At 43.9% G+C, this 27,787-nt stretch overlaps 2 long non-coding RNA genes across 2 annotated transcripts; one reads left to right on the plus strand and one right to left on the minus strand.

Moving 5' to 3' along the window:
• Nucleotides 1-1,933: 1,933 nt before the first annotated feature.
• On the minus strand, nt 1,934-20,136 carry LOC109296729. Its single transcript, XR_002097037.1, has 3 exons — nt 19,525-20,136; nt 11,651-11,653; nt 1,934-1,946 (listed from the first exon to the last, which is right to left on the minus strand). It is a non-coding gene; the product is annotated as an uncharacterized LOC109296729 (long non-coding RNA).
• Nucleotides 16,844-27,787, plus strand: LOC109296724. The gene is made up of 4 exons (XR_002097036.1): nt 16,844-16,857; nt 19,489-19,492; nt 26,181-26,183; nt 27,584-27,787. It is a non-coding gene; the product is annotated as an uncharacterized LOC109296724 (long non-coding RNA).

Raw genomic sequence — 27,787 nt, forward strand, 5'->3', positions numbered from 1 at the left:
TGAGTCTTCTGTGGATTTTTCCTAACTCTCAGGACCCCCGATTCCTGATCCTATAGAGGGGGATAATGTTTTACTTTTCAAAAAGAAGAGGGCAGTGATGATGCAGTGGAATTAGAGATAAGAAGACAGGAAACCTTGGGAAAGATTGAGTGTAATTTCAAAGCAGAATGAGAAAAGGAACCTCTTTGAGCACCCCCCTCACTATATCATCACTATGTTGAGACCTATGGTGCATAATCCAAGGTTATATGGTCAAGCAAGAGAAAGCTTGTATTCCTTGAAGAGGCTAGCCAAGAGGAAAAAGGCACGATCAGGTTATCAATCACAAGACACAGGCAAACCTATTTACCGCCCTTGCTAATAGCATCTTGGCAGATTAAGTCTAAAAAGGGAAAAATTTTTAAATCCAAGTGATTTGTGATTTTTCAGTGTTATGGACCTGACAGCTCCAGTAAAAAGTCAATTGAGTCCTTCTCAGTTTCCTCCACAGTAGATTGCACTTTCAGGTTTTTAATGGAGATAACCGGGTTACCAAAACATAAATAAATGGAAACCTGTGTATGTTTAGGATGAACTGACTCCTGTGTACTTATTTTTCTATTTTATTTATAGAAGCATTTGACTCATGTTTAATTAAAAAAAGAATCAATTTGCATTCTCAAATGTGAGGTACACTATAGGGTGTAGCATCCCTCTGCATCATGGGTGCGAACCTGCCTTAGCATAGCCATTCTGAATCAGAGGCCTAAGATCTGACCCTGCAGCATTTCAGCCAACTTTGGCAGGAATGGTCCTCAAAGGTAAGCACGTGATCATGCATTTTGTTGAAGTGTGGCCAAATGCCCAGATCTTCAACTGGCATCAGTCACTGGGACTGTTTTGAAATCCTTGAGAATCCGATCAAAAGTCAGATCCAAGTCATCTCCATGACAGAGAGGCAGACGTAAGGGGGGAAAAAGGAGATTTAGATCCAAGTCTTCAAATCCCTGGCTCTGAGCCCAGTTTGAGCCTGCAGGAGTAGACACAACTGCCATTTGCCTGCACGTGGCAATTGGGGGTGAGTGCAAACAACATGGGACGGTTTCTGCGGCTACAGATCATACCAGGGAAAGGAAAGCCTGGCTGAAGCCCATCTGAAAATGTAGATTTTGGAAAGCAATGGGCCTTTCTCATCAGATTATATCAATTTCTAAATCTAACACCCATGAACCTTTTAAAATGAATTCTGAAGGGCTCTGGAAAGAAGCCGCCAGAGGAAAAGAAATGCTAACAAATTCCCTTTGCATACAGAGGGTGTAATGCTAGAAGCTCATGGCTCCATACAGATGTTCAGTGGCTAAAATACCATGCGCTTCTGGCTTCGTACAAATGTTTCAAGTGTGCAATGATATGGGCTTCTCCTAGCAGAGGGATGTTTTTATATGTGCATGGCGGTTCAATTCCAAACAGTTGCTCAGCAGATTTAAAATACAAGTTTTGGCTATTTGTCTGTGTACTGCAGTCAAGGGCATGATCCACTTTCCAAGGGATGAAGAGGGAAACCAATAACCATAGGGTAAAATTTACCACAAAGATTCAGGACACACTGCTTCTCAGGGCCAATATTTTTTGCTTTCTGATTTAACACCATGCACTCCATTTCTTTCGGAGGGGCAATTCAAGTGCTTAGAATTAGATACATTCAGACATGCCATGGTGAATTAGGCCAATGGAGCCATAGGAGCATTACAGAATTAATTGGATGCCCTTCCATTAATACCATTCAGAGGAAAGGAAAGGATTGCTCCAGTTTGTGCTTACTCTTGTTGCTGGAAAACAATTTGCCTAGGAAAACATGGCAGAAATTTGCACCTGCGGCTTCTTATTCACATGCAAATAAAATGAACATGGAAAACAAAGGTCCAAAGGTTATCTGGAGCTGTCCATTCAGCACCAGCACTTCAGACCTTGACAAAGCCATAAAGGGACCAATGGGAATGTGTGGCTCTGTTGGGTGTAGCTTGGCTAACGACCAGGAATTTAAAGAAATATATAACATGTAGGACTTAAACAAAACAAGAGTCTTCATGAAATGGCAACAGCTGTCACAAATGGTGGCAATTTTTTAATACATCCATATTTGAGTTGGTGTCATAGGAAGGTTTCCTTTATTATTGCCAATCTATAGAGGCAATTTGAATAACTATTAAAAGACTAAGATACTTTTTCCCATTAGCTGACCACGTGGTTTTGAAACACAGCATCCTATGACTCTGCAAATCCTTCCTACAGCTTGCTTGAACACCAAGCTACACCCATTTTCCCTGGGGCATGATCCTAAAAGCTCCTCCTACATCTCCATGACAACGGTGTTCCACTTAACTGTCAGTTGCCCCTCTTTGTAGCCTCACTGCTGTTTTATTTTGCCCGCTACGCTATGTTACGAAAAAAATTGAACAGGAGAGGGAGATGTCTTGCTAGTGGGTTGAACTGATGAGAGTTCTCAAGGTGTATTTACAGGGCTCCTCCTCCCCTACACCCTTTCCCATCACTCACCATCCTGACTCTTTTAGGGACCAAGTTTCAACTCATAGGTTTCACCTGGGATTTCCTTATCTGCTAGGCTTTTTGAATCTTTTGCCTCAAACAGGTAAAATGTGAGTCCTTGCTCAATTAAGTTCTAGATTAAATTAATTTAAATCAATTATCAACAGACCCAATTGTCTGACTCAGGTTCTACACAGTCTCATTAATTCATGCAATGCAACATCTGTTCAATCAAGTCCCTCTTAATTCAGTAGGTATCCATAATTAATTCATATTCTTCCCCAATCAGTTTCTGATTAACTTCTGTATCTTAAATAATACAGTCTATGCTTCCTGCTTGGGTTCTACATAAGGTCATTAATTCATATAATGCAACACCTGTTTGATCAGGTCTGTCTTCATTCAGTAGGTCTCCATAATTAATCCATATTCTTCCCCAATCATTCCCTAATTAATTTACTCTATAACTTAAATAACCCAGTCCAGACTTGCCATGAATTTATGTCACTTCCCCCTCCTCCTCCACCTCTTCCTATTTCCACAAATCAATTTGGAGCCCAGCACATGCTCACCTTCAGTGCAGACCAGTATTCCCTTCATGCTCGATAGGTGGAGATTTCTCCTTTGTCTGGCTGGGATGCATTCACGGGGCAACAGGCTCAGCATTGGCCCCTCGCTTTCTCTCTGCAGTCGGAGTCTTTCCTTTCCACTTCTTATTCACACTTCTGCATGACATACGAGGTAGTGATTGCCCCTTGCTTCCCCATCTCCAGAGCGATCCCTCAAACTGGTCTGCTTCCCCTTTTTGAGGAAGCCCAGAACTCCCTAGACCTTATGAGAACTGGCCCCACCTGCATCTGCCTATAACACATGTGGTTTAACTCATTCAGCACTGGACTGTAAGTTTTCCCTGGCCCCAGAGCCCTCGGTAGCTATGCTTCCTGGCTCAGTTCACCTCGCAGAGCAAGCATAGCAGGGTCCAGTTTTGGCACCCTGCTACAATCTCTAACCTTATATGCAACTCTTAGATGAAATTCCAGTGGGCACTAGGATCACTTACTTCTGCTGTAAGAAAAGATATGCATTTTCCCCACTCAGGATAGCGACTGTCATCAGCAGGCCCAGAAATGCCCATTATAATTAAAGGCTTTGACTTCACATTGAGAGTCAAAGGAAGATGGACAATTTAGGGTCTTTAAAAAAATCCTAGCTTATATTTTCAACTGTGTCCTAAAACCACGGTGATTAGCCTATTGGAACAGACCAATAGCTAGCTACTGTATTCACCACTTACAATAATGGACTAAACCAAAAGTATCAAAAATAGACCAAAAAAATGTAGCTTCATTTGTCCCTGACCTCAGCTGCTGACCAGCTGTGGCTCAGAAACCTGACAGTTGATAACTTTTATCTTATCCTAGCTACCATATACAATACCTGGATATTTAGTCTTTTGCCTTAAATCTCTGTGGCACCAAAACACTATTTCATGGGCTGTATGTAACCATAGCTATTTTACATTAAGCAACAGCTTGTTCTTGCTTTGTAGGAACATCTAACCGGTCTTTTTATAATACTGTTCATAGATCTGTATAATGATTTGTATGTCTTCTTTTTCAAGCCAAAATAGAGGCCCAAAGTTTTTTAATATGTACTTAAATGCCATCTTGAATAGGGGGTGGACTGGAGCATGTGCATAAATGTTTCCCTGGATTGGGACTTACAGCAATGAGAAACTGGAAAAGTCTTTAATTACAAGCACATTCAAGGACACTCTCTTGAACTGGAGCCGTCGTGAATTTAGTTATTCTGCTTTAAATCTCCTCTAATTCCTTGTGTGTCTCTCTCTCTCTCTGTGTGTGTGTGTGTGTGTGTGTGTGAATGCTTTCACTGAATTGTGTTGTATCCAAACCCATCTTCATTCCTCCTACTTACTGAAGCAGGAATCTGTGCAAGTGGGATTCGTGCTTCTAGAGCACTGATAACAGCTCTCCATACTTCTAGAGTCGCGTCCAGCAGAGGATTTCCATACACTAATTTAGCCTTGCAAATTGCCTGGGAAATTAGTTTGGATTGTCATTTTATTGTCACAATGGAGAGGTTTCGTGGCTCATCAGAGATCAAAGGGCCAGAGCTAGAACAATAGCCCATAATTCCTGCTGGCCTTGTCACAACAAAACCGTCCTTGCTATGGATGAAGCACTCTTTTTAATTTTACAGATTCTCCAAGCTGACAGACCCCAGGAGGGGAATCCAGAGAGCAGTATCCAACTGCCATGTAGATAACTTGCTCACTTTCTTTCTTGCTTTTCCTACCATCACTAAGAGAGGAAAAAATATATTAAAGGCAACATGAAACCAGCTCTCCCTCCCACTGAGAAAATAAAAGTGGATGTTGCAGGCTCATGTGTCTTATACATCTCCAAATGTTTCCATCTGCTTCTGAAATTTCCATGCGAGGGTGCCAAAAAGTCTTACAGAATTGTTAACACGATGGTAAATTTAGATTCTTTATGGAGAGATTTTTCCCCCCCACCCTCAGAAATGTCTGGTCTCAATTTGCTCTTTCCTTGATAAACCAAAGGTATTGTTGCAGGATCTTGAGGTCTCCCTCTTCGGGGATTAGTGCAAGCAGGGAAAGTTGCTTGATTGATGACGGTGGAATGAGCTGAGTAACAACTGAGCATTAAGTATTACTGAAACCGGGTAGAAACGCAGTTTCCCTCCTGCTGTGGGTGCTTCTGTCTCCAAGAACAACTTCATTTTCATGAGCAGGAACTCACCCCCTTCTGGGACCTAACTCTCCGTGTTACCTCCCGAGTCTGAAGTGTATCACAGTAGGAGGGAACCTCGCCCTTCAGAGACTGTCTGTCAAGACCCAGCCAGTGTAGTAATTGTTAAAGTGTTAACACCCAGCATGACAAGTTCTGCATCAGAAGCAGTACTTGGAAGGGGGATTCCCAGCCAGTTACCCGGAGAACAAAACCATCATCCCATCCCATCGCAACAGTCATCACTGTTCCTTACTATGAGGAAAACTCTTCTTCCTTTCCTCTGCCACCTTGCCATTCACATTGGAAAAGGGGTAAATACAGGCAACGACCTGTATTATAATCCCTACAGACATTCAACATTTATCCACTACCAAGTGCAAGGCAAGAACTTCCCTGCCATCCCTGGCAGATGTCCGTCAATGGTAAGCTGATGTGGCAGCTGTTGGCTGGGACAGGAAAATCTATTGCCTGTGTTCACTTATTTCTGGGTCCTCCTGCCGGGAATGGTAAAGAAATGGTTTGGAGTTGGAATCATTTGAACTCCAGGTAAGTGCAGTGGCAGTTTTATGTACCACCAAATAGTCATGTGATGTTAATGATTTTCAGTTGCTTTCCATTCAGGTTGTACCAGGAGTGTGCAGCCAAAAAGGGAATAGATGCAAGCCTACTTCTATTTACCAACGTCTAGAGACAGCTTAGTTTTAAGGCATTTACACAAACTCTTGTGGCCAGGAATGACTTTTTCATGGAAGACATCAGGGCCCAGCACAATGGGTTGCCAGTTCCTGATTGCAGCCTTTTGGCACTCCTGCAAAACATACCATGAGAGCTTCTTTGTGCCTTCTCTATTGAATTCAGAGGCCTGAATATCCTATACAGCCACTGGCAATGTTAGACAGGCGTTGCATACCTGAAAAATCACACCTGAAGGTTTAGAATACCCTCCACAATGCTAAAATGAGACTTAAGTTCCCTTATTATTAAAGGAAATAGGTGGAACTTGTGTTTAAAAACTGGAGAATGAAACAACGGAGGTCATTTGGCCTCTTTCAGTGGAGACAGACACTAGACTCTAATGGTAGTAAGACTACAATAGTCCTTCAATTTACCTCCAAGACAATCACACATAGAAGAAATGCAGAACTACTCTTTTTTAAAATGATTTTTCTATCATGCTTGCTCGAAATAAATGCAAAGCCCTCAAATCCAGCGTTACTCCCTGCTTGCTGACATCATAAGGGATATGAAGGTAGATGAGGAGAGATACAGAACATGTTCCACTTATACAGAGTGGGCATGGAAAATGCACAGAGAGACAGAGGAAAGAGAAGAAGAAAGGCACAGTCTCGGAGGAAGGGTGGACAATAACTACCGCACAGGACAGCATGCAGCCGTGCGCTGGGAACGAGTTCTGCCGTAGGCAGTGTTGGACATATGGGCACGTCACTTTGAATGAAATGGATTGGCCCTCTTCAGGAATAACGTAGGCTGTTGTTGTTTTTTTAATTAACACATGAAAGATAATGAGACAGATGAGAGAGAAAATTATCTGATTCACTTCGTATCTATTCAACAAAATGCTGACTCAGACAAGATTGCTGCTGATTACGTCAATCAGATGCAACAGAAATTAAGTGCAGGACGAATACTATTTGAAATGATGTACTACAAATTCAGAGTCAAATACAGCTTTGGCATAGTTCCTTTGATTCAGGTGAAGTAGCCTCGTGGACCTATTTAGTGAAGGATGCAGATGCCAAAGCAGAGGCATGTTTTCAGGCTGTTGGTATGTGCTGGTTGAAGCTTGCTTTTTTTGGATTGGTTTTCACATTAGCTCTGCTTTGTAACTAGCAGTGGCATCATTTGCATTGTCACAGATCACCCTACTATTAGAATAATTGAGCAAAATCATGATGAGTATGCTGCAGTGCTATTTTAAAGCAATTATTCACTGTGACCACATAATAATAGACACGCTGTTTTCCCCACTGCTTTGCAAGCAGAGCCTCTTTCTGCTTGATGCACTTAATTGAGATTGAAGTTTGGGAACTATTAAAAAAACACACATTTATTTGGCCCTTTGCTCAGGAAATGCTGAGTTGTCAGTGGCTTGGTGCTTAACGCAATCCAGCATTGCATCCACAGAAACATAATGTGGGGCTTAGATAAGAGAGCCCATCACTGGCCCAACTTTGTAAAACTTTGTAAAACTTAGATGTAACCCTAGTGGCACTTTCAGAAATTAACTTTCAACTATGAACCTTTAGGAGCTTTTCAATACACTTAAATTCTCTGCACTGCTTGGAGAAAGTTGTTCTTTCATCACCAGCCAATGCATTTATTCGAGTCTTCATCTCAACCTATGTAGCCTCTCTCTTGGTTCCTTCATTCTCAGGGATAGGTTCTGCCTTCCAGGTTGCTTCTTTTGCCCCTTATTTAATGCTCAACATTAAATAAAGTTCTACTGATACCAGTTTCCAAACCCTAATGACTGATATCTCTCCAGGAACCTCATCAAATTATACCTAGACTTTGCTATAACACTAGGCATGTTTAAAGTGCTTGGAAGATGGTAAGCATCAAAATTAATAATCAATCAAGCTTATTTTCTTTTTAAACACTGGGTAGCTTTCATGATGCCAGTGTTCTTGATCTGAATAGTTAAGTCATTCCAGCATTGGCATGGTTAGCATGTGGCATGGGAATTATAAAGGAATTAAGGACGCATTATTTTCATTCCAAGATGGCCTATGACGTGCCCCTTAGCAGTTGAGTGCAGCTCCTGTTCTCCAAGGGGCTGAGAGCTTTGGGTTGCTGTCAACGTATAGTAAAATATCTCAGGAATGTCAGCAGTTGTGAGGTGGGTAAGAGGACAGAGTTAAAAAAAACCCCACAGCGGGTACCTTCTCAAATGGAAGCTAGAACTTTGCAAGAGCAAAGTGAAGAAATACACTTTTAATCACTTTCTGAAATACATTCTGCATTTAGGCTTAAAACCTTTCCTAGTCTGCTATGCTTCTCTTCAAGGACAACATCCTCAAATGAGATCCATGCAGAAGCATCTGAGCAAGCCAAAGTTATAGCTCATAGCATATAATTAATGGGATCTGTTACATTAGGAATATATCTTCCACTTGAGTTTTCTTTTTAACACATGGGGTATTTTTTTTTATTTCAATCAAAAAGTAACACTTCATGTAAAAAAAATATGGAGGTATTTTTAGATTATTTATGTAGTATTATTATACCTCTGCACATCACTTTGTGAATTGCTCAGAGCAGAGATCTGCTGCTCTGCCGTGTTGGCAATCTACTGCAGGTTTTGATATCAGCACTGTTGATATTCACCTTGTAAATTCCCCAAATCTACGTTATTTTTCTTCAACCCACATACAAATCTGTGTGTTCCTGGGTTTTTCATGAGTGCAGCACCATTAATATTATTTGTTAATAAACTGCAGTACTGAAGCAAGTTGCTCGAGTTAAAAACAAAATGCTTCGCGGAAAGGATTACTAAAACAACAAAAAAACCCGTACCAGTGGGGACTGTGTATGCCCCCTGTTGAGGCAACAATCCTGTGAATATGTTGAAGGTGAAAATAATGTATTATCTGGAGTGGTAATAGTGGGTATTAAAAAAAAAGCCTACTGAGGTAAAGCCACGCAATCTAGAATTACATGTCACTGTTGTGAAAACCAGAGGTCTCATGAGAATAACCTCATTTGCAGCATGTACTGTGCTTGGCTGTTCATACCGATAGCTTTACATTGCTATATTCGGTAATGCATACTAGCTTCTCTCTTTCCTTTTAATTGCTAGCTACAGAACAAAGGGAAGGATGAGCCTATGTGTTATGGGAGGATGAGTGGGGGAACACATTTAAGGCAATGATTGCCTTTAAAAGTCTCCATGTGGCGGTATGTTGGATTCAGACATCCTTAGATGTACAAAAGCCATGATTATATAGAAGGAAAGGTGGCTGCAGATACACTGCTGTGCCCTTTGGGGATGGGAGGGCTCCAGAGGTGCATGGTAGGGCACAGACCTTGGCTGCTGCACAGGTGGCTCGCTCCGCTTCATCTCAGCGCGCAGAACATGAGAAGGAAGACGTTTGGTGAACTGGGTGTATGGCCTGGACTAAAATCCCACAAAGGGCACCCCTCTAATGGGCCCTCTGTTAACTGACCTACCAAGGGTCTGAATGAGCCTGGTTTCAGGCCTTAAATCAGCATAGATATTGTGCTTCCTTAGAGGTGACTTCTCCAAACCAGTTTGAGGCCCTCTAACTAACATGGTGGAAGCCTTTTGTGTAGCTTTCCATGTATTTTTTACCCAAGGATTAAAAAAAAAGTCTCTTTGGCTATTGATACCCCTCTTCATTGGTGTTAACATAGTTCAGTGTACAAGATTTGCATGCATTTTTTTTAAGATTATTTCTTCTTGGGATCCCCTCAAGGCCCTTGGACTCGGTCGTAAAAGGGTTTAAAATATTGCAATGACGTCTGCATCGCACGCCGCTTCATGTTTCTCTTCAGCATTCATTCAGCCGTCCATTAGGGAAAGGCCGGTGTTTTAAGGGTTAAGTAAAGTGGGAGGGGGAAAAATGCATTGCTCCTATCTTTGTGCGATCTCAGATTGATTGGATGATTTGTGCCTTCTGGGATCAGCGAGTTCAGATGGCAGAAGGTCCTCTCACCAGAAGATGAAAGCCGATATAATCAACTGCACCACTTCAAAACATGCAGCTTGTTCATGTTGGCTGCGCTTAAGGTTTCCCTACAGAGAAGTTGTCGACAATGCCTTGATAAGAGGCCAGTAACAACCCTTGGTTTCTAAGAATAATTTTCACTGCAGCAGCTTCTCATCTGAGGCTCTTTTGCAAATGTTCATTACCAAAGCTTCACAACCCCTCTGCGAGGAACGGCTAAGGATTTTTATCCCTGTTTTCCAGACAGTGACACTGAGGCACTGAAAGGTGAAATAACTTTCCAAAGTCACCATGGTGAGTCGTTGGCAGCAGAACCCGGGCATCTGGTCGTGACCAGTAAATGAGACTTGTGACCGAAAACCACATTTCCTTATCTCTTACACGGTTGAACTGGTCAACTGGGAAAGGGAAGTGAGGATAGCTTGAAAGGCAAGACTTCCTTCTCTCATTTCATTTCTTATTCCTCCCCCACTTGTGCCCTTTCAGCACGGACACATTTATTAAACTTGCCCTAATTCCTTCTTTCGAAGAACAACTAAAACAAAGTGGAAAAAAAAAAGATTGTGGTGGGAGGGGGGGGTGGGGGACACACAGGCAAGATAAACTGGTGACTGGTTACCACTCTTGATCTCAGTTGAGTTATAAAATGAAATGTCGGGGCTATAAAAAGAAGAGTATTTAACTGCTTCTACAGGGGTAGGTTTAAAGGATATGGCCTTAAATACAAAATGCCAGTAACAAAATCCTCATCCTTGTATAGCTAACTGGTTCAGCTCTCTGGGACCAAACTGTAAGAGAGAAAGAAGGAAAATTCAGAATAAGCACTCTGAACCCCACCTAGCCAAGAAGAGAAATGATAAACTTGGGTTTTGGACGTCAATGTCACGGGGTCAATGAACTCATGATCTCAAGATGATCTAAATCCCGTCTCTCTGGATTTGCAGGCTCTCTTGGATAGGCATCACTGAAAAGGGTTTGAGTTTTTGGAAAGTGCAGACTGTACTTGGTCCTCCCTGAGCAAAGATACAGCATGTCTGCCTGACTGTAACATCTGTAGATTTGTAGGCAGTTCCAAAAAGCAAAAAAAAAGAAAGAAAAACTTCAGGGCCACAGACAGACCAGTAAAACGTGCTTCAGACTTAACCAGAATTAAGGCCAAGCAATAGGTCGGTTGCTGACCTAGTATGTAAACTATAAATTGGGGGTCTAATTTAGCTTTTAGTTGTATTGAGTTTTTCTTTCTCACCCAAAACATCTGGATGGTTAAAACTGATCTACCAGCTGATATAGCATGCCCAACTATCTCGCATCACACATATATGGCCGGGGAAACGCAGCCCAACTAGTTGGCCTAGTAGTTAAATTTTATAGGACAGCCAAATGGAAGCCAAAAAACTTGGGTTTAATCCCTCCAGTTAAGTCATGTACGTTCCATCTCGCCACAAGCCATCTGATCCTAATCAACAAATCTTGGCCTTCATCTCATAACCAGACTTAGAAGGAGAATGATGAAGTCTGAAGTAATCTGTATACGAAATGCTTTAGTAATGATTCCTTCAAGGACTCTCTCTTTTAAAAAAATAAATAAATAAATTTACCATAGTACTTCAATGCAAAGGCTTTTCTTCAAACGGCAAAAACTCCCTCTTAAAAATACCTCTGGCTTAATCTTTTGTTAAAATGTCGGTCATTTTATGATTATTTCATTTTTCTTACGTTTAACAAGAAATGAAGTTACTTACTGGGAGCTGAATTTCTCCACTATGTATTATGGCTGTACATATTCTCACTTCAGGCTGGGTTTCACCCTTGAGATTTGGCTGGATTTTGTTGTTGTTGTTGTTGCCTTCACAGTCTCTGTAGGATGTGCTCAGTTCCTGCCCCCATTTCATACCCACGAGGGAGTAAAGGATGCAATTTCTTCCCCTTGCTGCCAGCTGCAGAAGGTTACGTTCCTTTGGACTCCAAGAAAGAGAGGAAGGAGGCTGGGATGCTAAGACGTAACGTGGGCAAAACATCTCAAAGATGTCAGCTCCTGATAAGTATCGTTGTTTTCTTCTTTGAGGAACTCCCCACATACCCAGTCTCTCGAGAGGTGACTCCAAAGCACCGTCCACATATGTGCAGACCCTTTAGGCAAACAGCAGGTATAGAACTGCTTTGCCAAATGCAGTATCTGCCTTGCAGGCTTCTGCAAAGACCTTCCTTTCCAAGGGTATGACGGGAACGCTGGGGAGCTAACCTGGAAGATATCAACTACAGCAAGATTTGCAGAGGTCTCCTGAGCTCAGCTTCTGCCTTATCACTTATTACAGATCCACTTTGGTGGTCTCCTAGTGTAACTGTATATAGCCCAAGATCCAGTGAGGCCACCTTTGGCCAGATATTGTTGCACCTTTAGGTCTCTGCCGTGGATACAGAGAACAGTTTCATCCTAGCAAACTTTTCCTAATATTCAGTAAATACAGCACAGCACTATTTGTGATGAATAGGGTTTCTGGAAGAGCACCAAAAAGTTAATTTGCCCCAAATTAAAAGTTTGTGATGACCCTGGGTAGGAACTTTGGACGAGTCCTTAGTGTCATCTTATCTCGAACAAAAATGGGATCTGCCAAGGCAGCTTGGCTCTCGCACCCCCTCCTTGCTGATGTAATCTCTAAAATGTTTTTCATGGAAAGATGGAGGAGAGGGAAATTTGCTTCCTACTGCAGAGCTGGATCCATCACCTGGGGGAAGATATTGGATAGGCTCTTAAGGGGCTCGAGGGTTGTGGGGTGAGAAAATACCTGCCAATCATTGACTGCTGAGTGACAGGTCAAGAGAGCTACAGGCTGGCCATTAGCAGAAAGCAGGTTCAGCCTGCTTGAGGTCCAGTAGATAATCTAGTACGTGGGACGTTTGAATTGGCCAGGTCGATCTTCCTTGCCTGACCAAGACAAAACCATGATCCACTTTGCCAGGTTAGGTCCACCTGGCAGAGTTGTGTCTGCTGTGGCTGAGACTGCATCTCTGACCTGGGTCAAGCATCAAGAACTCAAACAGTCCTTCCAGATGCGTATGATTAAATCCTGTCCTCCTTCCCCTTTTCCTCCACGTCAGCTAAGCACACAACTCTGCACCGGAGGTCTGAGGAGCGGTAGTAGAGCACCCAGTGAGTACGGCTAAGACAAACTCTGCAGTCAAAGCTCAGGCACATGAGACACCAACACGACAGAATATGTTAGTGGACAAATTCTTCAAAGGACAAGTGTGCATTTAACACGATCATATAAAAGTTGTCCTCCAGTTTTAAAAATGAGTGTTTCCATGGGCAATCGTTTTTAAAAGAAAAATGCTTCAAGTCTGTCTATTCTCCAATCGATATGATTCAGAGTTTTGTACGCAAAGCAAACCAGGCATTTTGCCACTTTCATCCATTACTGAGGTATATCACCCATAAGAAATATAATGTGTCTATGAAATACCATTGCCTTCATTGCAACTTATGCCCCTGCATTGAAACAAAACCAAGCCAAAAAAAAAAGAACATAACTTTTAAGCAAAACGGTGCTAAATTTATAAAATTCTACTTTACAGCTGAAGATGTTAGAGCTTATTGTAAAGAATAACTGGCACCAGATTTGAGGTGGTTAGTACTGTCAGGGTAGGATGTACTATTAATTATGGATCCTTAAATGCTAATTGTAACTGCTAAAACCTCCAAAGGGCATTGAGGAACCCTTCATGGATTCAAACCCTTATGGCTAGGCGATGTGGTACAAGAAATTTTTTAATGTTTGATTTGGAGCATTTGCATTTTGGTGGTAAAGTATTACTCTGAGCCCAGAAGCAGTAATCCTAAATGGGAAGACGGGGGGAAATGCTAAGAGGAATAAGCAGCTACTGGAATTGGGGCTAGCTATGGCATGATTTTGGTTGAGAAGACACCAAAGATGGGAAAAACAGCTCATGCAAGGGAGGAACAGCTGAGGTTTTAAAGGAAGGCTTGTACTTCTAAGACTTATACGACAGATTTATCTGGCCAGATCCTCAGTTTATACAAATTGTTCTCACTCAGTAGAAGTCAGTGGAAGTATGACAATTCATGCCATCTGGTTCGTAGAAAAGGAAATGCTTTCAAAAGTATATAGGCTAGTTAAAAAGTGCCTAGTATAAACCCTGCTCAAAGGAAAGTGCATCCTCCTATGAAGTCTGGCTTCAGTGCAAGACAACACGGGAAGAACAATAGAAAATGCCATTCATTGATACAAGAGCTGTCCTCGTAAATAAAGGGATTCCTAGAAACATTGTAGATGTGTGAGAAATACATGGTAATCCAATGAGAAAATATGTCCAGCACATCTCCTCGCTGTAATCACCTCCTCGGTTTGTTTCTTGACCTTTTGCAGCTACGATCTCTTTACTGCTTTTATGACGCCATCTCATTCAAATTTTACCAGCCTCCAAACATTTATTAAAGTCAGTGAGTTTCACCACCCTGGATGGTTTTTGAAATGGGAGGGATGTTTTTGCTTCTGCGTGTTATCGGCTGAGTTGACAGACTGTGATGCAACCTGGTGAGGAGAAAAGCGATTAAAAGGATCCTGGAAGGTCCTGGACCCACACGCGGGTGTGCGCACACACATGCCAAAATTAAAGGAGTTTCCATTATCAGGCTGTTGCTAGTGCGCTCCATTTCATGACCTTTCTGATATGTATGACTGCTGTTTATATAGCAATAGCCCCTAGGAGCCACTTTGTGAGTTCTTTGTGGCAAGGATTATCTTATATTACAGCACCCAGGACAAGGCATCATATTGCACAAAGCAGCTGTTTCTTTTTCTTTCTGTTTTAATTAAAACTTTAATGAGTAAATCAGCAAGAACTCTGAAAAGTATTTGTATGTACAATAACCCCTCCATTGTACCCAGATCAACCTGCTTCTGCTTCCACTAAAGTTAGTCGATGTTCTGCCGGGCAATGGGCCGAGTTGGGAAGCCCCAACCCCTAGCAATGTAACCAGTACTAGACCATACTAGGCTTGCAGAATACAGTCGAATGGGTTTGGGCCCCGAGGAAAGCAACCTTATTCAGGACCATACTTAACCACATCGGCAAAGCTGAGCACATGCTTAAATACTGCCCTATGGTGGGATGAATTTCAACCTGTGCGCCACGATTTTCAGGAATCATGGCACTCGCTGCTGGGAAGCTTACGTTCTCCTCTACTCGATTTTAAACTTGCAACCGAAGCTGTGATAACAGAGGGGGTTGTTGTGCATACCATTTTTTCCCTATATATGGATGAAATACTATCTAGTAGAGAGGAGACAAAGAATGAGATCTGCCATTTTGCCAAGTAAAATAATTATATTCCAAAGGCCTGGCATGGCTTATATTATTGTTGCTTGTCTAATTCAATTCTATCCCAAAGGTGGATATGTATCTCTAGACCATTTCAAAGGGTTGGCAGCTGGTTCTATACACTTACTCCTATTTATTTTATTTCATTTCATCTCGGGGCTGTTAAAATGGATAGTAAGAAGAAGGCAAGAACTGATGGGTTGTAGCTGACCACAAAAAGGCTCTATAAAATTGCTTTTGGCACCTCCCGTGCACTCTGCCTACATCTCATAAAGGCCTGCTGCACTTCAGTGATAAAAAAAAGGTTTACATTTGGAACTGATTACGAGAGATAAAAATTGTAATAAAAAACTAACTGATGCATAAATACTTAACATGCTTTGGGTTACTAGATTTGATAACAAAAGGCTCTTAATTTCTCCTTTTAAACAGATATATGAATACACACACACATGCACACGCTGCAAAGCAGCTATAAAACCAACAGCTGTTTTGCTTAAAGATTCTCAGAAATAATTGTGTGTGCATCTCACATCTCTTTGAGACATTTATATGGTGATCGCTACCTAATGGTTTCTCTCACAATTATTGCTGGGTGACATTCTCTTTGCAATCTGAAAATGTTCATTCCTGCCAGCCCTGTTCTTTACCGGGCAGTAAACATCAATTACTTCCTTGTGTCTTAAAAGATTATTAAATTACCCAGGTTCTTTTCATTAATTCATTCGTTAATACAGCAACATCGTTCTGGACCTAGGTGACTGTTCATTAATTGCAACTAGAGAATCAGTAGAGGGAGCTTACCTACTGTTTCCATCGAGGCCATAAACAGAACAATAATTTTATTTGCATGTGGCATAAGGAAATATTGTGCATCTTTATTTAGGGTCCCAAAACTGGGCACTTTCTTCAAGCAAAATTAGCATGGGATGCACACACAATAACAGTTAGCACTTACCTTTGAGGCACTGATCCAGAGGAACAAAACCACATGAGCTCAGCAAGGTGCCTGTCAACCCCAGTGCTGTTTGCAATGCCAGCGCTGCCTATGCCGTTCTTAAAATAGTAGACATTGTTATGCCAGTCCCACACACACCCCAGCTTAGTCCAGTTACTCTATTCACTTTGAAACAGGTTACTTGTGCACTTTAAAGCAAAAAGATGCAAAGGGCACATATAGCTCTGACAGCTCTGCTTTCTCACAAATGGTATTTGAAAAGCAGGACCAGAACTTCATCAAAAGGTCGCCTCAGGTGCATGAGAGCATTTATTCCCATATCCGTCTACGGCCCTCCGTTTATGAATTTTTAATGAATTCCATATTCTGCTTACCCATCTCCCAACACTTCCCTAAAAAAAATAAAAAGTAAAAAGCAACACAAGCTATTTGCAGAGAGGTGAACAGACTTCCCTTAATAGAGGGGCTGGTGAGGTTTGCCTGTCAGTGAAGGATAAGGCAGAAGGGGACTATCACTATCTCATGCCATAAGATCCTGGTTCTGCTCGTCTTGTAGTGAAAGGCCTTCACTGACTTCAGTGGGAATTTTCCTGACAAGAAGGAATGAGTGTTCAGACAGTGATGCCACCATTTAACGTTTAATCCTCCCACAAGGCTACACTTGTCTTGTATAATGCATGAGAAATACAAGGGTGTGTGTATGGGCTTGATCTGGAAATACATGCCCTCAGGCAGACTTGCTGCTGAAACAGTGCGTGGCGGTGGCTCAGTTCCTGGAAAGGTTTGTAGATTCAAGCCTTAGCAATGTCACCCAACATCTCTCAGATCAAAGCTACGTCCTGGGACCTTGTTCTAACACCAGATCCTTCTCACAAAGCAGGACAAAGACCAGTGTGAAAAAGATGCCCAGTGGTGGTTGGTTTTCTACCTGTGCTGGCTGGCAACGTGCACAGGAACTGCAGCACGCGTATCAAAAGGCACGGTTTGGTCCTTACCATACGGGTAGCTTAGGCTACGACTTGATTAGCAAACAACCAAGTTCTTTGACACCCACTGGATCTCTCACTGGCCCCACTCTTAAAAAGCTCAAATAAACTATGCACATGTCTTATATAAGGGCTTGAAACAACCACGTCAAGCAAAGACTCAGACAAACAAACTTCTTTAATTCATCACAAATCACATATTTTATTGTTCAGGTGGAGAATTACAGGCATTTAAAAAGAAAGAAGAAGTAGGGATTTTTTTTTCTTTGCAATCGCCACTGGCACTTCTGGTTAATAACACTGTGATAGCGACAGGACTGACTGATTCCCCTGAACCTAGAAGACAGCAGATCCAATTCCTGAACTTATTACAACCAAACTGGAACTCTTCCTCACTCAATACCATTATTTTGGATAGAAAAAAAAAAATCATTTAGAAACCTCCAAGATAGTTCAAGGGAAACTGCAATATGTTTAAAAAAGGCTTATCCCCACATCTAATCACAGAGCAGAACAGGTTACTAAAGCAAATTACAAACTGGTATAATTTAATACAAAGCCAACGGATGACAATTGCCACCTCCAAAGTCAGAGGAGCACAGAGAAAGACCCAGGTGACATTCAGGGGTTCAGAGACAGAGGCTTCCTTTAGAATATTTTAGGTAAGGCCACACAGAGCTGTCCCTTGGGTAGGGCGAATCGGGACGCCCGCTCCGGCCCCCACGTTTTGGGGGGTCCTGCGGAGCTGGGCGGAGTGGCTGCGGGCCCTCCCACGGGACCCGCCTACAGCTGGCAGTTCAGCCCCACACCGCAGAAGAAGCATCCAGTTGCTTGCCAACCCCCCACCGCCCCCTGCCGGCTTCGTGCCCACTGAAGCACGGCTTGTCCGGGGCACGTGAGATTTGCTTGGCCCCGGGCGCCAAATTTCATTGCTACGGCACTGCCATGCCCTGCCTTTGCGACAGTCCCATAGCCCCCGCATAGGCTGATTTGCCCCAGGCCCTGCACCCTCCTAGGGTCAGCTCTGCGGCCAGAGATGAATAAATAATAAATACCGAGAGAGAGAAGATCCCACCCAAAGGTATCTGGAGACTTTCACAGTTATAAAGCAAATTATAGTAATTTTAAAAAAAACCGCAACAATTTGATTTACAGCGGTCTTGAAAGTCTCCTCGTTACCCATGTGTTACTCAGCTGCCTCACTGGTGTCCTCTTTGATACCAGCACGCTGCTGGGGAAGTCATTTGCAATTGAGGTTTGATTTATTTTTCCTCTAAAAATGCTGAAAGGTTTCCCTGATTTCAGAAGAGAGCAGGTTTTGTGTAGGTAGCACACACATTTAGAAAATTCCTTCATGTTGATGCCCCAAACTGATCTTTTCCAAGTTTTAAAAAAGCTTAAGTTTTTAAGATTTCTAATATACCCAGATTTTTTTTTTCTTGAAAGGGGGATGTTTTGGCGACAATAAATTTTGAAGCCACCTCTCTCTCCCTGCAAATCATTTAAAATTCACAAAAATCAAAACAAATAGCAAAATTTCAAAAATTTCCCAATTCAGCCATGAAAATTTCACCCAGCCCTGATTGGCAGCTCTCCACAAAAACATCATACACACAATTCACAGTTACAGAGGTAATGAAAGGGTGACATCACCTTGAAATTTCATTTGACATGTAGAATATACCTAAAATACTTAAAGCCCAATCCTATTATTGTTGATATGCAATGCACTCTGGATCATGGTTTTGCAATGCAACAGAGGCCAATCCACTAAGGAGTCTACAAAGTGGTCTAAGTTACTGGATTCTGGCACAAGGCTTAGCCCTATGTTCAACTTAACTGACAGCTGTACAGATAACACCAGTGTAGACAAAATCAGAACCAGATCCTGATTCCAAAGCAATGATAGCGATTGCAGTTTCTCCTTAAATGAAACCTGAAAGCAGGAAACTTTCTCCCCCCGCACAACTGCCCCTTTCCAGCTCTAAGTAGGCACTTAATATACCTCTCCGCACTTCAACAATGCAAATCAGGGACCTCTGGCACTGCCCATCGTTTCACAGTATTTTTTCACAAAAAACATGACGGGGCTTAGAAGGATTAAAAACTTTCAGGTAATGTTCCTGGAAATTCATGAAGGGGTGAATGTTCTTTTATTAGAAAGAGTACAGTGACTCTTTAACTTGAGGAAGAAACGTCACATCCCTGTCCTTTGGTATATACAGTACTTCCGCCTCGAGAGCAGAATTTGTAATTGAAAAACTCAACCGGCTAGGTCAGTCTAAAACACATCATAGGCACAAAACCAAAACCAGACTCTACGCCTGACAGCCTCTGCCTTTTTGAAGTCAATGGATTGATGGTGATGTACGTTAGTGGTGGATCTGGGCACTAGCCTTTCAAAGAAATGGGCAGGTTTTCAAGTAGCTCTCAACCCACCTTCTCCCTCCCTCTAAAATGCACCCGCCTGTATAATCAAGCTGAATCTGTACCAGCCTCTCCTTCATTAGTACTCTATGGGACACGAGGGACAAACCAAGTGCGAGTGAAACACTGCACATCCAAAGTATACTGAAAGCCTCCTCTTCCTTTCTCTACCATCCTCATGCAACTTTCTCATGAAATCACGGGGACTCTATGCAACCGACCCATGCGTTTGTCTGGAAAAGCAAACCATGGATCATCTCCTAAGACGCCCTGTAGCACCACTGTGCACCCCACAAGAAGCAGTGACCCGTGCAGAATACTGGGTGTGTCTACACATGATGATTTAAGGCACTTTATCCTGATTTAAGGCACATTAAGGGCATGCATCTACACATGCGGGCCCATAATGCGCCTCAAAAATGGCAAAAGCAGGTATTAAATTTAGGCATGAATAACTAAAGCACTTTAATGCATACGTAGACACATTAAGGTCCACTAATGCTGTGTGTAGGGATTGACTTGGGACTAACCTTAGTCCCATGTCAGTCCACGCACACGGCGTTAATGCACTTTACCACATGCAAATGTAGATGCAAGCCTAAACTGCCTTAATGTGCATTAAGTTAATGCGCATTAAATTTAGACACACCCAAATGCATGTGTAGACGCACCCCATTGTGAACAGATCATATAGAAAGGTTGGATTGGAGACATGACCAAGATGAAGATCCTAGGGAAGTGAAGCACGGGGCAGAAGGTTGGACTCCTCCTGGACTCTTTACCAAGACATCATCACGTCCTGAGGCTGCAGGCCACAAGCTGGTCCAAGCCTGCTTATCTCTGAACTGGACTGTGGCAACTTGTTCTCCTACCATTCTCCATATCTCATGTCTTTTGGCACCAACTCACCTGGAAATTTCTGCTTGGAGCCTGACTCATGCTCTTCTCCTGCCCTATGTGTCCCTGGACAAGGCCTCAGTGTGTACCTGGACTGTTATACCACAGTTTCAGATATTGGCAGGGAGTGCTGCTAGACAAGTGGTTGTGAAAAGACTGAGTGTCTGTTTGTCGTCTACTGTAAGGGTCTGCACAGGTGTAAAAAGTCATTAAACCAGAGTAATCTGGTAGAGAATTACCCCTAAAAGAATAAGGAAGAGCTCCGCTGATATAAGTTACACCTGTGTAGGTGACATCTGTCCACCTTTATCTCAGCCATTTGCTAAAAGCAATGAGTTTATTATTACCTGCTTACCCAATGCCTAATGAGAGGCAATGTAACAGCCACCTACAAAACGCAGCTACCCTGAGATAACTGCACGTTTGTCCCTTCCTGATCACAGTTTATTTTAGATCTGTATACAAAACTGATGCAGATTATACTGGGTTATCCATGCCCAAAGGGCCCTTTCCATTACTCCGTCAAAGTGAACACCTCATTTGCTTTTTAAAAGATACTTTGGAAGGAGAGATGTGAATAGGATAAAATCTGAGTAAGCCAGAATCCTCCTATAGCCCAAACCAAATAGAGGCGTTCCTGCCAAGATCAAAACCACTTGGTTAACTCTTTTTTGCTTTCACTTATTAAAACATCGCACAGCTCAGTTCTTCCTGGATTTGGCTAAGCTAGAGGAATGGAAGTAATATATCAAACACTATGAAATAAACTATAGGAAAGTTTTTTCCGGTCTAGCTGAAACCACAAAGTATTGGAAGCCTCCAAAGGGCATCTGATCTTGTGAGATTTCCATCCCTATTTCCAGAGCATTTAAGTAGCTTCTGAGCTTATCCTCATGAAACCTCCCAACCTCTGGAAATTTGCCCCAAGGCTCAGAGGAAACTGCAAGTCTCTCTAGGAAGTAAACACAGTCCATGCTGGCATCTATCTGGCAGATTCAGATTTCAGTGACACTGGAGTAAATCCAGATCCACTCCATTTCCAGGAAGGATTTTACCAAGGCTCACTCTGGTACCAATGGCAGAGGGCATATGATTGGGGAACTAGTCTTGTTTGTTGAGACACCCTGAGCTGAGATGTGCCTACTTCACTGTGAATTATTAATATATGTGAGTTAGAGAAATAAATCAATCCGTGAATATAATAACAGAGCTAAAAACATTTGGTAATATGCCCCACACTGTGAAAAGAGGGCTGCTGCTGAGATCCCAAGGAATCAAAACAGACCTTAAAGGCTGGCTGAAACTGAGATGAGGACATTTGTAGCTAATAGTTTCCCAGCAGTTGAGAGATGAAAGCATTAAAACAGCTCATTTTAAAATATTACTGGGCCAATTTCATGCCTGGTGAAATGCAATAGGTTTCAATGTAGGGATGACGTTTTCCTAACAGACTGTAAGTCAGCTACACCCACCATTAATGCAGTCAAAGATAATGCTAGACGGTGTCACCTTTTGTGTCTTGGCTTGGTGACACTCCCATTTGCTCTAGTGTTTTTGCATTGCTGCAGTTCACATCCCAGAAACATACTGATAAGCACGACTACAGGGCAGGTGGTACACACACATGCAGTAGGTGGTAACAGTACGGTAGCCGGCAAAGTGGGTTTTATTTGGAATTGGGAGATTCAGCGGCTCGCTGTCTGTGCCGTGCCTGTGCTATGGCTCTCCCAGAGAACACAGTGCAATAAGAGTTGCTATTTAGTTTAAAAGGTTCGTCACTGATGGGGCCAAATTATGCAGCTGGAGGAGAGGCACAAGATCCAGGGGAAGAAATAATCCCTAACGGCTGAAGCAGCCTAGCCCAGATGGACTTTTCTGCTGTGTTCCTGATCAGGAGCAGAAGGGAAATGGAAAGATTGGCATCACAGCAGGTCCCTTGGTCTTGCCTCTGCAAAGGGAAAGTTGGAGAAAGTGCAGGCATAATTTGTGGCAGCAGGCAGAGTGGAATTGCACCAGGTCCCTTGAAAAGGCTTATTCATCTTGCTCCTCAATGGATTAAACCCTCCCCGTAGCCCACTGGACTGTATTTGACACGTTACATAAATGGGAGCATGATCTATCGGGGTTGTCAGGAAACAATCTGAGGCACAACCCCTTGCTAGCCATCCCGTGCTATTGCACACTTCGAGATGGGCAGAGAAGACGGCCACAGCCGATCTCTCACCCTTAGCAGTGGCTGTGCTGGGAGTCATTCTGCAGCTTGAGACTCGGGGGAGATTTCTTGCTTTCCTCCAACTATAAATACAGAGTCGGTGGAGGAAGAAGGGGCAGGTGCTGGGGAACTGTTGCCTGTGCTAACCTAACAGCTCTTTACTCAGGACGTGCCCCATCCAGTAGTGTGGTGCACTCAGCCGTTGCACAAGACTCCTGCTGTCCCAACAGTCCCAGCACCCCCGTCGCTGTGTGCACGATGCAAAACACTGACACCTATACAAAGATTTGGGGAATTAAATGAACCCCACCGGGATGAAGCAAACGCTTTTAGGGGGAACAAAGGGGCATTCTTGTGTGGGTTTGCTGGGGCAGGCAGAAGTAGCTCTCTTCCCATCGAGACACGGGGAGAAGGAAGTCTGACTGTGTGGATCCCCCACAGCCCGCTGGCCGGCCACATGTCACATTTCATGCTATGCATCTGCTCTATTAAAGGCTGAGCTGAAATATTAATTAGGAGATGTGATCCTGTCTCACAAGAAGCAATCTGGATTTTATAGGCCAGCAGCAGAGACAAAGCGCTGCAATGCACCCTTTGCTGCTGGCTAATAGCTTTCAAGGAAACAGACCACTGGGGTGGGGAGAAACAGGCTGTAAAACATGGGGACATCTGGTCTGTTAACTATTTTTCCATAGATTTCTGATCTCAACCCTCCGGTACATACATGCAGAACAAGGAGACACGGTCCCTTAGACATAAACAGCTACAGGACAACAATAGAGATTAATGGGGAAGAACCTGCCACTTTGTAGATAATCCAGGGGGATTTCCATTCATCAAGTTTCATTATGGGGGAATAGTCATTAATAGGTAATAGGACAGATTCCCAGCTGGAGTAAATGGAGTAGATTCAGCAGAACCAACAGGTGCTCATTTAAACCAGCTGAGAATTGAGCTCTAACAAGCCCCTCGCCTGTGTTTAGGGATAGGATAGCTGCACTATTCCTCTGTGCACCCATCAAAGCAAATGGGTGAGCACCTCCACGTGTCTCCATCCACCCTCAGTACCAGTCCCGCGTGCAGCTGGGCGGTTCGGTAACTAAGAGACTGCCACGCAGATGAAGAAATTCAGCAAAAACCAGCAAATACCTTTGGAGGCTGCAGGTTTTTGAAGACAGCCTGAAAGGCTGGGTTTGACAAAGCAGTAACAAAGGAAGGACACTGCTGCTGCACTTTCACGTGTAGATTGCTGAGATGGGGAACATCATAAGGAGAAATGGGATGGGGGGAAAAAACGTAAAAGGAGCGATATGGGGGTACAGGGATTGCCACAGGGAGGCAAGAATGTCATTTTGTTTCCCATGGAAAGTAGTGGAGACCTTGGAGATGGAGACCTTTGCAACCATCCTGGACCCAGCCTGTGGCACTGGGCTGAAGGGATCAATGCCGCATTGGAAAGGACGTTAGAGGCCCTTCATAGCGAGCAATTGCTACAGCACCTTAAAGGCAGCCTATTAAACTGAAACAAAAAAGGACACACGCTGGCCAAGGATGGGGGTGAGCACATGCATTGGCAATTGCCTTTGTGGCATGCTCTCTCTGCATGATATTAAGCCATGCCGTCTCCACCTGCCGCACTGAAGTCACATCACAGATCACTCCTGTTCTGACGAGAAGAAATGAGGCTTTTGCATGGAGGAGGAGTTGAGATTAGTCTATACATGCCTGCGAGAAGAACGATGGGGCATACCGGAGCACTCCTGAAAGTGGCGTTTCTGGAACGAATGCTCTGCCTCTCTGCGCAGGGTAGACACGCTGCCTTCTGAAACTGCAACCTGCCCCCACCAACTGAGCCCTGGGGCTGCACAAGATAAAAATCCCCCTTCCCACCCCCCACTCTTTCCGTAACCAGCAAACACGGCAAGAGAAATCCCGCACGCCATGCAGCTGGCGCAGTACGTGGATGCGCGTTACAGTTCTGTAGGCCGCCTGGAAAATCTCCAGTGCAAATGGCTGACTCATCCTCAGCAGCAGCAAAAACAACCAAAAAAGCCTCCACAACCCCATGGCATTTAAATAGCAGCAACAAATGTACCCAGCCCCTCTGAGCATGCGTAATGGAGTGACGAGTCCCGTGCAACACCTGCAAAAAGCCATGGCATGGAGTATTTGTGGCAACCTATGTATGCGATTCGAGTCGCAGTCATGGACACCCCAGTGAAGAGTCTGGGCCCACTGTGTGCTGAAGTCTTCCTCTCCACAAGAGGATGTAGGAACACAGCCTTCAGAGAGCTGAGCCCTACAGCTGCACGTGCTTTTTCCACGCTACACCACCAACCGTCTCGCTAGGAAAGATGCTCCTGCAGGCACTTCATAGCCTAGAGTGAATGTTTGATGCAGTATTTGCTATTCCCCTCTCTCCTGACTCTCACTGTGAGCAGCTCTGCACCCCCATGCACTTTCATACGCTCCCCGGTAGAAATGAACTGGACAACCCACCTCAGGGAAGTGTCCTGACCCCTTTGCAAATGAAAAATAAAATCCAGACCCAGGGAAACTTAGTACCATGACCCTCCGCTGCATGAAATGACGGAGCTTTGATCGTCATGACTCTGTAATGCCCGATGCGCTGCATGCACAGCGCGTGGTAGCTGGGCATCGTGCAATGCTAACCACCCCTGAGGCTGTGGCAGTCATGATCTCTGTGCTTGTCTCCTACTCAGTCCAGCAAGGACATCATATTTAGCACTGGCAGAAGGCTGCTTACCTTCAAAGCATGTGGCAACTGGCCCTCACCCCACAACCTGCTAGGGCTAAGGCAGGTGGTGCTATCACAGTGTTGCAGATGAGGAAGCAGACAGTGTGGTAATAAGAAATCAGAAATCTATCTTGCTGCTTATGTCATATGCACATTATGACATATGGCAGTTCCTGGCTCCCAGTCCTGTGCTCAAGCCAGGCTACCCATGAAGTTTGCTTTCAGCTCTCCATAAACCTCATAAGTGCTGTGACACAGATACAGAACAAGGCTCTACTCGTCTCTCCACTGCCCTGTGCCTTACACAACCATTTATATGATAGGCGTGCATTGCTACCCGGTCAGAAATGTGCTCACTAACACGGGCCATAAGAATTTGCATTCACTCTGCTTTAGTATCAATGATGATTCAAGGCACATGGCAGCAGGGAGTCAAGAGGGAAGCGGGGATGTTATGTCTTCAAAATTCCTCCTCCTTCCTTTCTCTGTGATAATGTCGTTAAACCAAAAGGACGTGGATGAGCCCGGCACGGCAAGAGGAGCAAGAATAAAAGCAAGCCTTCGACCTGTAGCGCTGAGCTGTGCAGGAGTTGGTTTACAGAGTTAGTAACTGCAGACAACGCTGACGTTAGTTTTCTATTGGAAACCGCTGGGGATATTTGTATCTGCTATTAATACTGAACTCTGATGGTATCACATAAATTCAAGCCGGCAGTTACCATGGCACTGGAATAAAGGTGCTGTGAGGTCGAGGGGACGCGGTATCCAAATGAGCCTTCAATTCCAGGAGGAAAGAGGCAAAACCAATCTTCAATGCAAGCATCAGATCCATGTGTAGGAAAACCAATGGCTAGTTTTAAATGTCATGTTTTTCAAAGCAAGAATTGAGGCTGGAACCAGCTCTATAAATTGGCTGGCTGGACTTTAGCTGCAGCTGAAGACAATCAATCAAAGCAGCTCTGAGCCTCCGAAACAGGGGGGGAGAGAGAGAAAGGCGCACGCACATACACGCCACACACGCACACGGCTGGGGGCACATTACAAGCCAGGCTAGGCTTTTAAAATTACATGGAGAAATTAGAGCGACCCTGTCCATCTGCAATAGAGCGGCCGGCATCTTCCTTACGGCACCTTGTGAACGGGAGATCCCACTTCCAAGGGGCAATTATGATGGGCAGGGAAGCAACACATTTCTTCATGCAAAGTCTGTGCAACACATTGCATCCTTCAGGGATAGTCTCAGAAACCCCAACTCTCATCTCAAACTAGGGTAGCACTTGCAAGAGCAATAACCCCAATAAATGAGCCTGAGGAACTCTTATGAGCAGTATATCGGTGCCTCTTCTTCATGCTGACCCTTTGCTGAGTGGAAGTAATCGTCTTCCCCATCACAGCCTTCAGGCTTGTACAGCAAGACCCCTTCACAATCGGACCCTCTGGGCTAGCCCGCGGCTGATGCCAGCTTGGCTACTATATACGGCCCATAGTGACCACAGGAAAATTCAGCAAAGGCTGACTTATACCATGCTTTACCCCCCATCCAACTCCCACTGACTGCACAAAGGCTGAGCCGGGTGTAAATCTCGAATGAATGTGGCTCTGAGAGTCTAAGCGTAGAGACCGACACCATGTTGGTAAGAGCCAAATGGAAATAAGTAACAGGAGATGTACAGATGTTGGGCTGCTTGCACCTTGCGAATGCAACCAAAAATGTCTCCACTCGCTGACCGTGGCACAGCAACTTCCTTCCCGCGGGACCCGGGTCTACACGAGATCCCACTGGGGCTCCTGGCAGCGGCCCTCCCAGAAAGGTGCAGTGCTGAGATGGCAGATTTGGAAGGGAAGAGTGTACACACTCACACTCATTCCCACACACACACAGTCACACACTCTTCCTAGCCACGAGGGTGCGAGGAAAGAGATCAAGGGGAGCAAAGCCCAGGAGGCCTGACAGTGATGAAATCTCTTGAGTCTGGAAAGCTGAGCAGCCCAGTGTGAATCCGGAGTCACTCCTGATTCAGCTGAATCAGTAAGAGCAGTCAGAAGCGGATTGCCCACCCTACCGTTCCTGTATTAACAGGACAGCAGCGCTGTCAAGCTTTTCCCCGACAGACCAACATCCTCCGGACTCTTACCCTCCACTAGCAACTTTTCTTTGAGCATCCCACCCCACGGCAACAAACTCCTGGTAGTTTCC

Source organism: Gavialis gangeticus, unplaced genomic scaffold, assembly GCF_001723915.1.
Source record: "Gavialis gangeticus isolate Ggan-Ray unplaced genomic scaffold, GavGan_comp1, whole genome shotgun sequence".
NCBI classification, from domain to species: domain Eukaryota; kingdom Metazoa; phylum Chordata; order Crocodylia; family Gavialidae; genus Gavialis; species Gavialis gangeticus.